Source organism: Scyliorhinus torazame, chromosome 13 (assembly GCF_047496885.1).
Source record: "Scyliorhinus torazame isolate Kashiwa2021f chromosome 13, sScyTor2.1, whole genome shotgun sequence".
Lineage (NCBI taxonomy): Eukaryota > Metazoa > Chordata > Chondrichthyes > Carcharhiniformes > Scyliorhinidae > Scyliorhinus > Scyliorhinus torazame.
The window spans coordinates 116,705,366-116,715,738 of NC_092719.1; positions in this window are offsets into that span (position 1 = coordinate 116,705,366).

Consider the following 10,373-nt stretch of genomic DNA (forward strand, 5'->3'; position numbering starts at 1 on the left):
CCTGTTTAATTGGATTGAGCTGGGGTGGCCAGTTGACAATGAAAGTACAGAATTCCCTAGAGTTGCAGGAGACCATTCAGCCCATCGAGTCGCAACCGGCCCTCTGAAAGAGCACACTAACTGGCTCTGGAATAACTCTCCGTGGCCGAGTACATGACGCGAATGCTATGGGCTCCTCTTGACTATCATCCAGGACATGGCCAATCACTGCTCCAACTCCATAGTTTGAAGTGTCATATGCTAGCTTCAGAAATTCCAAGGAGTATTGAACTATGATTAGAAATTATTGAAGCTCAGACACTGAGATGGCACGGTGGCACAGTGGTTAGCACTGCTGCCTCACAGCGCCAGGGTCCCGGGTTCAATTCCGGCCTTGGGTGACTGGGTAGAGTTTGTACGTCCTCCCATGTCTGCGTGGATTTCCTCCGGATGCTCCAGTTTCCTCCCCACAGTCCAAAGAAGTGCGGGGATTGTCCTTAAATTGCCCCTGGATTGAGGTTAGGTTATGGGACAATCGTAAATAGGCACACTGCTCATTCGAAAGGTTGGTGCAGACTCTTTTTTAAAAAATGTATTTTATTCCAAACTTATATAAAAGGCGACAAAACAGAAACAATTCAGGGAGCAAACTCCCTAATACAACTATACAGTTTGAACAAATTTTTTCACTTTTTCACCCCTTCCTCCCTCCCCCCTCAACCACTCCCCACTCCCCGTGACGAACAACTCCTCAAACACGCCACGAACATCCTCGATCTTGCCTCGAAGCCCTCCGTTGAACCCCTTAATTTGTACTTGACCTTTTCCAGCCAAAGAAAGCCATACAAGTCCCCCAGCCAGGCTGCTACCCCCGGCGGCGTTGCAGACCGCCACTTCAACATAATTCATCGCCGGGCAATCAGAGAGATGATGGCCACATCATCGGCCTTCCACCCCTCCGTCAGCTCCGGCTTCTCCGATATCCCGGCTCCAGCTCCTCCCACACTATCCTGGTTCGCGCTGCAAACACTCCCACCCAGAATCTCTCCAACTTTGCAACCCCAGAATATATATGTGTGATTCGCTGGTGCCCGCCCACACTTCTAAAAACATCTGCCAGCCCTTGGAAGAACCCACTCATTCTTGCCGGAGTCATATGTACCCTGTGTACCACCTTGAACTGTATCAGGCTCACACTTGCGCACAAGGTCACATTTACCCTCCGTAGCGACTCACTCCATACTTCCCAGTTTATCTCCCCTCCCTCCCACTTCTCCTTAATCTTTACCACCTGCTCGCCTCACTGCTCTCCCAGCCACTCATATGTGTCTCCAACCCTGCCCTCCCCTTCCACATCCGGAAGCAACAATCGCTCCAACAGGGTACCTCAGTAACCTGGAAAACACTTTCAAAATCTTCCGCTCAAGGTACCTGAACTCACTTCCTCTTGGGAGCTCTACCCTCTCCTTCAGTTTCTCTATACTGGCAAATATCTCTTCTAGATACAGATCCCTCACCTTAACCAGCCCCACTAACCCCCCCCCCCCCCACCCCCCGGCTCGGAAATCATGGTTTTCACAAAGCGGCGCCAACACCAACATCCCTTCTATCCTGAAATGCCTCCTCTGCTGGTTCCAGACCTTTACTGTGAACTGCACCACCGGGCTCTCCACGTAATTCCTTGGTGCCATTGGCAATGTCGCCGTCACCATAGCCCTCAAGCTTGGCCCCCTGCAGGACTCTTCCTCCATCCTAACCCATTCTGCCCCCTCTCCTTCCCACCACCACCTCACCTTCTCCACGTTAGCCACCCAGTAATAGTGTAGCAGGTTCGGCAATGCCAACCCTCTCTGCTGCCTCTGCATCTGTAACAGCGTCCCCTTAACCCTTGGCACCTTTCTTGCCCATAAAAAGTCTGAGATAATCATATCCAGTTTTTGAAAGAAGGCCTTCGGTAAAAAGATCGGAAGTGTCTGGAATATGAACAGGAACCTTGGCAAAATGTTAATCTTCACCACCTGGACCCTCCCTGCCAGAGTCAGGTGCAATGTGTCTCACCTCTTCAGATCCTCCCTAACCTCCTCCACCAGCTTTGTTAGATTCCATTTATGAAGCATCGCCCATTCCCTCGCTACCTGAATCCCCAGCTATCTAAACCTGTCTCTGGCCACCTTGAATGGTAACCCCCCCTAGGTTAGCTCGTCAACCCAACTCGTTCACTGGGAACACTTCACTCATAACTAAAACCACTTACCTCTGTCGATCGTGGATCTTTGTCATTTAAGATTTCCTAAATGAGTATCTAGGATCTAAAACTTATTGAGAGTAAGACTGCACAGTTTAAATTCTAATAGTATTTTTATTATAAAATATTCTCAATTGATACATATAGAATTGCAGAGTTCAAAATATAAATTGATTAACAGTCCTTAGTTATCTGTTAAAAATATAAATCAGTTAACAGTCCTTTGTTATCTGCTAACAAACTAACTTCTCTAAGAGAAAGATATATCTGAACATGGAAATCCTAAAGTATCTCATATCAATTTCTAATACATTTCTAAGAAGTTTAATAGAAACATACTTACAAAAACCACGATGGTCTTTGTTTGACGTAACAGGCGGAAGAACAGAACTTTGGCTGCACTCTTAGCAGGACAGAGTGAGTGCCAGTCCTGCAAAACTGCTCCTCTTTTTATACATAATTTCCCCTATTTAGTGAAGGGATTTTCCTGTATCTTATCTTTGATACTGGGTAATTTCCTATAGCCAAATGGTCAGGTTTGTGGCTTATCAACAATATGTGATTTAATGTTCTTGGTGTCTACTTGAATGTCAGGTGTCTAAGATATATGGTCGGACAGGGAATTGTTTGAAACACATTTCTACTTCTGTCTATTTTCAATGTGTCAAGTTTCTTAAATATGTAGATGTTCAGACAGCAACGTTTCTGAATGGTGTTATCTTAAGTGTCAAAAGTTATATAGCTAAGAAAGAAGTTTGTTAATTTATTCTAGTTGCTATCTTCTAGTAATCCTTCCCTAGTCTAGTTTATGGTTATAATTGCAGAAAGGTAATTTAAAGAATTTACGGGCTGTCAATTCAAGGATCTTCCTTATCCCGCATTTGCCTGGGATGGCTTAATGATCCTAGGTGTCAGCTAAAGTTTTTTGCAGCTCATGGTGACTTTTGAAAGACCTTTCTGGTGAAGTGGTTTTATTCTACTTTTAATTAAAATACTTGATGTATTAATTTCTGATGCTGATACGTGTCCTTATTCTAAACCGAATTCTGCAGACAGTGTGATCTCCATCACACCCCAACTTCCCCAACAGGACATTGCCAGAGGCTCTAACACTAGCGCAAACAATAGCGCCAACAGCGGGCACCGCGCCTTGGTCTCCTGTGCAGTTCAAAGTTCCATGAACCCATGTCGTTGGTCCGCACATTCGTCTTTGGTGCCACAAACTTCGGCCCAAACCTGAGCCTTCCCAGGATCTCAAACAGGTACAACCACTCCACCCGGTTAAATGCCTTCTCCGCGTCCATGAACACCACTGCCTCCGGTACCTGAGCTCTCTATGGGGTCATGACCACATTTAACAGCCTCCTTGTATTACTAGAAATCTGCCTGCCCTTTACAAAACCTGTCTGGTCCTCCACAACCACCCCTGGGACATATCCTTCCATCCTTCCCGCCACCAACTTAGCCAGCACTTTCACGCATGTATTTATGATGCACGTTCCAAATATCTTTCCCCTTCTTTGGTATCAATATGATCGTTGCCTGCATCATCGTCTCCAGCAGCTCCCCCATCTCCAAAGCCTCATTAAATGCCCCCAAGAGATATGGCGCCAGGTCTGTCGCGAACTCCTTATAAAATTCTGCTGGGTAACCATCGGGCTCTGGGGCCTTCCCCGACTTCATACCCCTTATACTGTCCAGTACTTCCCTCAGCCCCAAGAGCTCCTCTCACGCTGGCCTCTTCTCCACCTCCTACTGTGGAAAATCCAATTCGTCTAAGAACTGCCCCATGTCCCCTCTTCTCCTACCCCGGGTCCGCCCTGTACAGAATGCCCATCCAGAATGTCCACCTCTGCTTTTAAATTCCTGAGGTGCGCAAAGACCCGAGATCTTTTGACCGGTCCATTGAGTCCTCGCACATTCCATGTCATCAGCCATACCGGCGGCTTACGTCTCCACTCCCCTCGACCATCCGCCATCTCCCCCTTTCGGCTCTGCCCCTGTTAATTTCAACGTGTACCTGGCCCATCCAAGTTAACCTTTTCTCTGTATCTGACCATGTTTCTTCTCCAAACTCACCACTTCGCAATCCCCCCCCACCCCCTGACAGCCCCCTCCCCCCCCTCTCTCTCTCTCTCTCTCTCTCCCCCCCCCCCCCCCCCCCCCACTACTGCCAATCTCCCGGCCTTCTCCCCACCTCACTTCCGTTTACCAGCATTACTACCTGCAGCGTGGCAACTCGTGCCCAAAGGCTCCTCCCACTGACCCCACACCCCAACCTCTGTATTCTGTGAAGAAGTCTCCCCGCTGAACTCCCCCACCCAAAGACTCATCTTGGACCACAGGTCACCTTCCCCAAACCTTTGACAAAGGGTCATCTGGACTCAAAACGTTTTCTCTCCCTACAGATGCAGCCAGACCAGCTGAGATTTTCCAGTATTTTCTCTTTGATTTCAGATTCCAGCATCCACAGTAATTTGTTTTATTGGGTACAGAACTGGCTTATTTATAGAAGACAGAGTGTAGCAGTGGAAGGGTGTTTTTCAAAATGAAGATCTGTAGCTACTGGTGTTTCGCAGGAATCTGTGCTGGGACCTCTGTTGTTTGTAGTATATATAAATGATCTGGAGGAAAGTGTGGGTGGTCTAATTAGTATGTTTACGGATGACACGAAGATTGGCGGAGTTGCTGATAGTGCCGAAGATTGTCAGAGGACACAACAGGATATAGTTAGATTGGAGGCTTGAACACTGAAATGGCAGATAGAGTTTAATCCGAACAAATGCAAGGTGATACATTATGGAGGATCAAATCTAAGTATGATTTATACTGTGTGGTAAACACCACTGGTCACACACTACGTGTATTACGGTACTGCCACTGTACTACAGTTAATACAGTAAATCCCAGCCTGCTGGCTCCTCCCAGCAGGCGCCGTATAAAAGTGGATGCTCTCCTGCGCTGCCTCCATTCTGGTTCCAGCTGCAGGACTTTTTTTTTTTTTTATAAATGTTTTATTGAAAATTTTTTCCCAAACAACAATTTTTCCCCTCTTACAAAGCAAACGCAACAATAACAATACAGAAATTTTAAACAATACACAAGTAACAAAACCCCTTTATCTTTGACCTAAACTAAACCCCCCCTCCCCCCCCCCCCCTCCCCCTGGGTTGCTGCTGCTGGTCATCTGTCTTCCCTCTAACGTTCCCCTAGGTAGTCGAGAAATGGCTGCCACCGCCTGGTGAACCCTTGAGCCGATCCTCTCAGGGCAAACTTTATCTGCTCCAGTTTAATGAACCCCGCCATATCATTTACCCAGGCCTCCAGTCCGGGGGGTTTCGCCTCCTTCCACATGAGTAGGATCCTGCGCCGGGCTACTAGGGACGCAAAGGCCACAACGTCGGCCTCTTTCGCCTCCTGCACTCCCGGCTCTTCCGCAACTCCAAATAGAGCTAACCCCCAGCCTGGTTTGACCCGGGCCTTCACCACCCGCGAAATCACTCCCGTCACTCCCTTCCAATACCCTTCCAGTGCCGGGCATGCCCAAAACATATGTGCGTGGTTTGCCGGGCTCCCGCCACACCTCCCACATTTGTCCTCCACTCCAAAGAACCTGCTCAATCTTGCTCCCGTTATGTGTGCTCTATGTAGCACCTTAAATTGAATCAGGCTAAGCCTGGCGCATGAGGAAGAGGAATTTACCCTGCTTAGGGCATCAGCCCACATACCCTCCTCTATCTCCTCCCCTAGTTCTTCTTCCCACTTTCCTTTTAGTTCGCCCACCGACTCCTCCCCCTCTTCCCTCATCTCTCGGTAAATCTCTGACACCTTGCCCTCTCCGACCCACACCCCTGAAAGCACCCTGTCCTGTATCCCCTGTGTCGGGAGCAATGGAAATTCCCTCACCTGTTGTCTAGTAAATGCCCTCACCTGCATATATCTCAAGAAATTTCCCCGGGGCAACTTATACTTTTCCTCCAATGCTCCCAAGCTCGCAAAAGTCCCATCTATAAATAAATCTCCCACCCTCCTAATTCCCAACTGGAACCAGCTCTGAAATCCTCCATCCATTCTTCCTGGGGCGAACCTATGGTTGTTCCTGATTGGGGACCCCACCAGGGCTCCCCGCACCCCTCTCTGTCGCCTCCACTGTCCCCAGATATTCAATGTTGCCGCCACCACCGGGTTTGTGGTAAACTTTTTAGGTGAGATCGGTAGCGGCGCCGTCACCAGCGCCTCTAAACTCGTCCCTTTACAGGACTTTCTCTCCAGTCTTTCCCACGCCGCTCCCTCACCCTCCATCATCCATTTACGTATCATTGCCACATTGGCGGCCCAATAGTAATCGCCCAAGTTCGGTAGTGCCAATCCTCCTCTGTCCCTACTACGCTGAAGGAACCCCCTCCTTACTCTCGGAACTTTCCCTGCCCACACGAAGCTCGTGATGCTCCTGTCTATTTTATTAAAAAAGGTCTTAGTGATTAGTATAGGGAGACATTGAAATACAAATAAGAACCTCGGGAGGACCATCATCTTAATTGCTTGCACCCTGCCCGCCAGCGATAGAGGCTGCATGTCCCACCTCTTGAAGTCCTCCTCCATTTGTTCTACCAACCGTGTCAGATTAAGTCTGTGCAAGGTTCCCCAGCTCCTAGCGATCTGAATCCCCAGGTATCGGAAGTTTCTTTCCACTTTCCTTAGAGGCAAGCCTTCTATCTCTCTACTCTGGTCCCCTGATGTATCACAAATAATTCACTCTTTCCCATGTTTAGCCTATACCCCGAGAAATCCCCGAACCCCCTCAAAATTCGCATAACCTCTATCATTCCCCCCGCTGGGTCCGACACGTATAACAATAGGTCATCCGCATATAACGAGACTCGGTGTTCTTCTCCCCCTCTAATCACCCCTCTCCATTTCCTGGAGTCTCTCAACGCCATGGCCAGAGGTTCAATTGCCAACGCGAACAACAATGGAGACAGCGGGCATCCCTGTCTTGTTCCCCTATATAGTCGGAAATACTCCGATCTATGTCGACCTGTAACTACGCTTGCCGTTGGAGCCCCATAAAGAAGTCTAACCCAGCTAATAAACCCGTTCCCAAACCCAAACCTCCTTAACACTTCCCATAAATACTCCCACTCCACCCTATCAAATGCCTTCTCTGCGTCCATTGCCGCCACTATCTCTGCCTCCCCCTCCACTGGGGGCATCATTATCACCCCTAATAGTCGTCGCACGTTAACATTCAGTTGTCTCCCTTTTACGAACCCTGTCTGATCTTCGTGCACCACCCCCGGGACACAGTCCTCTATCCTCGATGCCAGTACCTTTGCCAACAATTTGGCGTCCACGTTCAACAATGAAATGGGTCTATAGGACCCGCACTGCAACGGATCTTTATCCCTCTTCAAAATTAACAATATCGTCGCCTCCGACATCGTCGGGGGTAGAGTCCCCCCTTTCCTGGCCTCATTGAACGTCCTCACCATCAACGGGGCCAACAAGTCCACATATTTTCTGTAATACTCCACCGGGAACCCGTCTGGTCCTGGGGCCTTCCCTGCTTGCATGCTTCCCAGTCCCTTAATAACCTCGTCCACCCCAATCGGTGCCCCCAGGCCTACCACCCCCCGCTCCTCCACTTTCGGGAACCTCAATTGGTCCAGGAACTGCCGCATCCCCTCCTCTCCCTCTGGGGGTTGAGACCTATACAGTTCCTCATAGAAGGTCTTGAACACCTCATTTATCTTTCCTGCCCTTCGCACCGTGTCTCCCCTTTCGTCTCTAATTCCTCCTATCTCCCTCGCTGCTGCCCTCTTTCGCAAATGATGAGCCAACAGGCGACTCGCCTTTTCCCCATATTCATACCTCCTCCCCTGTGCCTTCCTCCACAGTACCTCCGCCTTTCTGGTGGTCAGAAGGTCAAATTCCGTCTGGAGTCGTCTCCTCTCCCTGTACAATTCCTCCTCCGGGGTCTCTGCAAATTCCCTATCCACCCTTAAAATCTCCCCCAGTAATCTTTCCCTTTCCTTGGCCTCTGTTTTCCTTTTGTGGGCCCCAATGGAGATCAGCTCTCCTCTGACCACCGCTTTTAGTGCTTCCCATACCACTCCCACAGGGACCTCGCCATCGTCATTGACCTCCAGGTATCTCTCAATACACCCCCGCACTCTTGCACACACTCCCTCATCCGCCATCAGTCCCACATCTAATCGCCAGAGTGTTCTCTGCTCCCTTTCCTCTCCTAATTCCAGGTCCACCCAATGTGGGGCATGATCCGAAACCGCTATGGCTGAGTACTCAGCTTCTTCCACCCTAGAGATCAACGACCTTCCCAAAACAAAAAAATCTATCCGGGAGTACACTTTATGGACATGGGAGAAGAAGGAATACTCCCTAGCCCTAGGTCTAAGAAATCGCCATGGATCCACTCCCCCCATTTGGTCCATAAACCCCTTAAGTACCTTGGCCGCTGCCGGCCTTCTTCCGGTCCTTGAGCTGGATCTATCTAGCCCCGGGTCCAGCACCGTATTAAAGTCCCCTCCTAAAATCAAGTTTCCTACCTCCAGGTCCGGTATACGCCCCAGCATCCGTCTCATAAATCCCGCATCGTCCCCCAGCTGCAGGACTTATCATCTAGTGCAATAAAGCCGAAATAATTTCACCATTTTGTCTCGTGGTCATTGATGGCACATCGTTTGATTGCACTAGAATTTTAAAGATGAACGTCTTAACCAAGCTGGATCGCCTGGAGCTGAACCCTCATGCAGCCGACGCCACAGCCACCTTTGAGCACTGGCTAGCCTGCTTTGAAGGATATCTCGGAGCATCCACGGAAGATCTCTCAGACCCGCTGAAACTCCAGATCCTCTACGCACGGGTGAGCCCACAAGTTTTCCCCCTCATTCAGGCCGCGCCCACTTACACAGAAGCGATGGCAGCACTAAAAGTACAGTACATCAAGACTGTGAATCAGTTGTTCGCCAGGCACCTCCTGGCCACGAGACGGTAACTCCCGGGGGAGTCTCAGGACGATTTCCTGCGTGCTCTGCGGATACTTGGTAGGAACTGTAATTGCCAGGCGGTGTCGGCAGTCCAACACACAGAACTGCTGATCAGAGACGCCTATGTCACGGGCATTAAGTCCAATTACTTTTGGCAGTGATTATTGGAAGGGGGTACGCTCGACCTTACAGAGCTTGTACAGCTTGCTAACTCCCTAGAGGTGGCCTCCCGCAACCTAGAGTCCTACACCTCTGACCGCGCGGCACCCTCATGGGCGTCATGGGCCCCACCATCAATCATCCGACCCGGGTACGCCGCAAGCCTGCGCCGCGTGGAGCCAGCTAACTCCGGAGGCCCCAAATGCTATTTTTGTGGTCACAACAAGCACCCAGACAACGCTGCCCAGCACGGTGCGCGACCTGCAATGGGGTGTGGCAAGAAGGGCCACTTTGTCTCCATTTGCCAGCGATCAGTCGCTGCCGTTTCCAGGCCCAGCATCGCTACACCCCCCACGTGCGATCCAGAGGCGCCGCCATCTTCAGCGCCATCTTGGACCGCGCCTCAGGACCTCTGCTCGCCTGGCCGTTTGCGGGCCGCCGATACCTCCGTTACCGCCGATCTGCCCACCAACTCCCAGCATCTTCCGCAGCTCGCCTCCATCACCCTCGATCAGTCTCGGCCCCACAACCTCGCGACCGCTGCGACGACTGTACGGATCAACGGGCACGAGACGACCTGCCTCTTCGACTCCGGGAGAACGGAGAATTTCATCCACCCTGCTACGGTAAGGCGCTGCTCCCTCCCGGTCCTCCCCGTCACCCAGAAAATCTCCCTGGCCTCCGGATCCCATTCCGTACAAATCCGGGGGTACTGCGTCGCGACCTCTCCGTACAGGGCGTAGAGTACAGCAACTTCAGACTCTACGTCCTCCCCTACCTCTGCGCTGCCCTGTTATTGGGTCTCGATTTTCAGTGCCACCTCCAGAGCCTTACTCTGAAGTTCGGCGGACCCCTGCCCCCCCCTCACCATCTGTGGCCTCACGACCCTTAAGGTCGATCCGCCCTCACTTTTCGCAAAGCTCACCCCAGACTGTAAGCCCATCACCACGAGGAGCAGACGGTACAGTGCCCAGGACAGGACC